The sequence below is a fragment of the Pterocles gutturalis genome, unplaced genomic scaffold, assembly GCF_000699245.1.
Source record: "Pterocles gutturalis isolate BGI_N339 unplaced genomic scaffold, ASM69924v1 scaffold27138, whole genome shotgun sequence".
Taxonomy (NCBI): domain Eukaryota; kingdom Metazoa; phylum Chordata; class Aves; order Pterocliformes; family Pteroclidae; genus Pterocles; species Pterocles gutturalis.
Genome location: NW_010121290.1, coordinates 959 through 5,682, shown reverse-complemented (window position 1 = coordinate 5,682; position 4,724 = coordinate 959).

Below are 4,724 nucleotides of genomic sequence, written 5' to 3'. Positions count from 1 at the left end.
GGGACATGGGTTAGTGAGTTGGGTGGGGTTGGGTTGACAGTTGGACTTGATGATCCTTGAGGTCTTTGCCAACCTTAATGGTTCTATGATTCTATGATGGGATGGCTTTGAGCCATCAGCACTGAGACATGGGGTTCACATGACTATAACTGCTTCCCATCACCAGCTCCATGCCTGGATCCATCTTTTCCCAGTGAAGCCATAAGGTGTGCACCCCACTCTCTCTGATGATGCCTTTCATGCCTCCAGAGAAGAGAGAAGCCCCCTCAGGATGTTCTTTCCAGGCCTCCTGCCTTTGGCATGCCTGGGATGTGCCTGTGCCCATGCTCCCACTGTCTGCTGCAGTGGCACGATGCCTGCTCACGCCTCGGCCGGATGGTTTTCTGAGGCAAACTCTTGCCAAGTGAAGTTGGGTTGAGTGGCCAGCCAGCACAACCCCGGGGGTGCCACGGGCCTCGGCGATGGCATGGGGGAAGGGGTTTTGAGGGCAGTAGGGTCTTCACGGGGCTCTGCTGAGTGGCATCCCTGGCACTGACAGTGACCACCTCTGGTCCATCTGGGCTTGTTTCACTGACCCCTTTCACCACGAATGAGGAGAAATGGGTTCATTTGAAGGCATTGGATGAGGCTTTGAGCAACCTGGGCTAGTGGGAGGTGTCCCTGCCCACGGCAGGGGGTTGGAACTTGATGATCTTTAAGGTCCCTTCCAACTGAAACCATCCCGTGATTCTCTGATTCTCTGATTCTCTGATTCCTGTTCTGGCCTGAAGGCAGATGTCTAAATTAAGCTGGATGATTGATGTGGAGGAGGGCGTCTTTCTCTCTGCTGACCATGACCATGCTCTTGGCAACAAGAGCCCACAAGGTTCTCCTGGGGATGCCTCCTTATGCGTGAGAGATGAGGAGATGAGTCAATGGGGCTCCAGGTTCCTCTGGGCGCTGTCCTTCCCCACACCAAACACAAGCCATCTTCTCGGACCCTTGAATCGTCGCTGCTCGGAGCAGCGGTTTGTGGTGCTGCAGGAGGGAGCCAGAGGAGCACGAAGGTCCCATGGCCATGCAAGGGTCATCAGGGTTTCGTGGCAGCTCAGCGCCCTATTTTACGGGCTACTGAGCTGGTCCATCCCCAACCGCCCAGCCTTTGGCTCTCAGTGCTGCCAGAGCCCCAGCACCCCGCTGCCGCTGCTCCCTGGCCCTGCACGTGTCCCTGGGTTTACTCCAGTTTTACGCCTGAGGAGGCTCAGCCTGCCTTTGGCCAGTTAATGGACCTTAAAATGCCTGAAGATCCTGGTCCTGCTTCCCTGGCTTCAACTAGGGTGAGATTTTGCTGCAAGAGGGGTGACGGTGAAGGGGTAGGTGCCCAACCCCATGGGAGCAGGGAGGTTTATCCCTTTGGCCCCATGGGAAAGCCCAGGCTCTGCCTGGAGGTGAATATTTTGCACATTTCCGTGCAGTAGGAGCTACAAGATGTTATTTCTTGGGGTATCCTCCATTCCTTGCTCTCTTGAGCGCAGGCTGTGCCCAGGGGAACTCCTCCCGGCTGCACATTCCCAAGCCAAACACGTGTGTCCTCGCCACCAGGTCTGCCCAAAAGAGGATTTCCATGGCCAACAGAGGAGCAAAAGGCACTGCAAGGGACATGATGAGGCATCTGCAGGGAGATCGGGCTGGACCCAAGTGTCTCAGGAGTGACGAACGTCCTTCTCAGCGTGTCCTGGGGATGTTTCCACCCTGGAGCAAAGCCACTCTTTTCTAGTGACTTTCTGCTTATTTCATAAAAGCCTTGGGAAGGATGGGGAGATTTTCAGTGGCCTGGGGACAGACAAGAAGTCTCCTCTGGTTCTTCTCCCTATTGATCGGACCCTCCAGAAAAGACCTTCCTCTGAAAGCTATGGCCTCGGTTGTCCATTTTTTCCTCCAAAATCCTCCGGGGATGACTGTAGCCGGCTGCTGTCTTCAGCGGTTCTTTCTCGCATCTGCCATTTTTATAAATAAATGATGAGTGGATTGATTAGTCACTTCCCTCCGACTCCAGGCCTCTCACCCCCGACCGTTTGTTGGCTTCAATGGAAACTTCTCCAAACTCCTCTCGATGGTACCAGAGTGCAGTTCCCCTCGGGGTGAGGTGGGGGTGTTTAAGCAGCAGAAAAATCTCTCCTTCACCTTTTTTCCCACCTTGCTGAGACATAGGGCTGGCTTTATCCCTGCCCACATCCCACGCAACGCACGCAGATCTTGGAGTGGGATGAAGAGGGGCTGTTACTGGGGTGGCTGCCCTCACCCTGGGGTCCTCACTGCTGGGACTTGGCCAAGGAAGGGGGGGTACATAAAGGCAGGATCGTTCCCACAAGCCAGCCTGGCCCCGTGCATCGCAGGGAAGGATGCTCTGCCTCTTTCTTGTGCCCTACAAGGACGTGGGCAAGTCCCTTTAGCACAAACCCTCAAAAAAAAAAAAAAAAAAGGACTTGGTGTTCTGTGGGTGCTTTAAGAACCCCATCCCCTGCGACGGGTCACTGCCTGCCCCCCTGTGAGGGGTCACTGCCCATGGTTATGCACAAGGTGGTTTTATCCTGGGTGGGAAGGAGCATTGATGGGGGTGTCTCCCTCCATTAACCCCTCGCCTGCTGCTAAATGTGTTTGCTGGGGGAGAAAGGAGGAAGGGGTCAGGCCAGCAGTGCCCACCTCTGTCCCCTGTCCCCCTCCACCGGGTTTGTACCCTCCTCGACGTGGTACCCTGCCAGCTGCACCTTCCTATTTAGAGGAAATCTATAAACCACTTCGTACAGAGTGGAACCAGCAGCCTTCTGCGGAAAATTGATCAGCCAAGGGTTTAATTCTGGCATTTTCTTTTTTTTGCCCCCGTTCTCTCTCTTTCTCTGTAGGCTCCATCCTGCTCCCACCCCTCGTGCCGCGGTACAGAACCCCATGACCGATGTCCCCATGCCCAGCAGGGTCCCTGCATCAGCCCTGGGGTTTTAGGGAGACTTTGAGCCCGGTCAGTGGCCAAGGTCCCATGCAGTGGTTGTCTGAGCTGGGTGGGGGTTCTACTGCACTTATTGGGGTCCCTGGGCTGCTGAAGGGGGTGACATCCCCCGTAGGGTCCATGGAGGCTGGTAACACCTCCCCGGTGCGTGGGCATTTCCCTCACTCTTCATTTCCAGAGGTGGGGGAGAGAAACCAAGAGCTGGGAACCCTCCCCAGCAGATCCACACATCAGTGCCTGGTTCATCTGCAGCTTCTCCTTCCCCTTCGCAGGCTCCAGAATCTCCAGGGACGGGTGGGACAAGCCAACGAGGCCAAGCCCATGGTGCCAAGAGGGTTGTAGACCACGGAATCCCAGAATGGTTTGGGTTGGAAGAGACCTTAAAGCCCATCCAGTGCCACCCCCTGCCATGGGCAGGGACACCTCCCACTAGCCCAGGTTGCCCAAAGCCTCATCCAGCCTGGCCTTGAACCCCTCCAGGGATGGGGCATCCACAGCTTCTCTGGGCACCCTGGGCCACTGCCTCACCCCCTCACAGTGAAAATTTCCTTCCTAATATCTTCCTGATCTTGCCATCAACCTCAGAGGAAGGAGCAAACCCTGCCCAGATAACCTGAACCTCCACCTACACCCAGGAAACCCCCACGTCTGGACCTGGACGGGACCCACCACGACGGTTCTGGCCCCAGGGGCTGGTGCAGAGATTGGAGCCGTTCCTGAGCAGGGAGATGGGGAAATGTGCTTTTTTTTTTTTTTTTTTCTTCACAGAAAAATGATGACTCATTGACGGAATGCCTTTTGTTGTTGTTGGGAAACACATTGTTTTGATTAATAGATTGGCTTGGGAATGGAGATGAGGGAAAAGATTTGAAGTTTTCAAAGCATCCCGGTGGGAAAACAAAAATCTCTTTTGTTCCAAATGTGAAGTCGGTTGGGAAAAGGCTTTGAAAAGGTTAAAACTCAGTCAAACGCTTGGCTTAAGAGCAACGCTCATTCCAATATTCAAACTGCAACATTTTCTCTGTGTCCCAAACTCTTCATTTGCTCTAATTCTAGGGAGGAAAACCAGCCCATCCCCACAAAGAGCCTCCAGCAGTGGGAAAGCTGCTTCCAGCCCAGAAATTGTCTTTAAAAGCAGGGATCAGGCTCTGTGGAGGTACCTGGGACCTGGTTTCTGTCCAAGGATGGCCCCAAAAACCCCTCCTGGATTTTTTTTTTTTTTTAACCTTTTTTTGCTGGAGGATGATGAAGGGCTTTGCAAGCAGAGTCTCTCCGGGAGGACTGACAGCACCACGCGCTGGCTGGTGCGGGGAGAGATGCGAGAGCAAAGGGCACCTGGGGTGTTGAAAACCACTTTTGCAAAGCTGGAAAAATCTTCAGTTGCTTTGAAAACTGTTTAAATCTTCGGGAAGGAGATGCTCAGAGTTTCAGCAGCAATGTGCATCCCTAAAGGGGACTCGAAGCAGAGCCCTGGGGGCATGCAGGGAGGGGACGAGGTGGCTGGTGAGGGACACGTCAGCAGAGGACCAGGAGCAGCTGGGGACATGGGGACAATAGTTGCTCCAAGCTGTGACTTGCGGGAAGGGCTGTGAAACACCCAAGTGATGCTGAAGAGATGCTCGGGCACGCGGTGGCTTCCCAGGGACACGCTGTTCTGTGTGCTGCAAGTAAAAATAAAATAAAATGAGTTGTGGATGGGGTTTGTCCCTGGAGGGGATCCCTGATTCCTGCAATGAGCTCC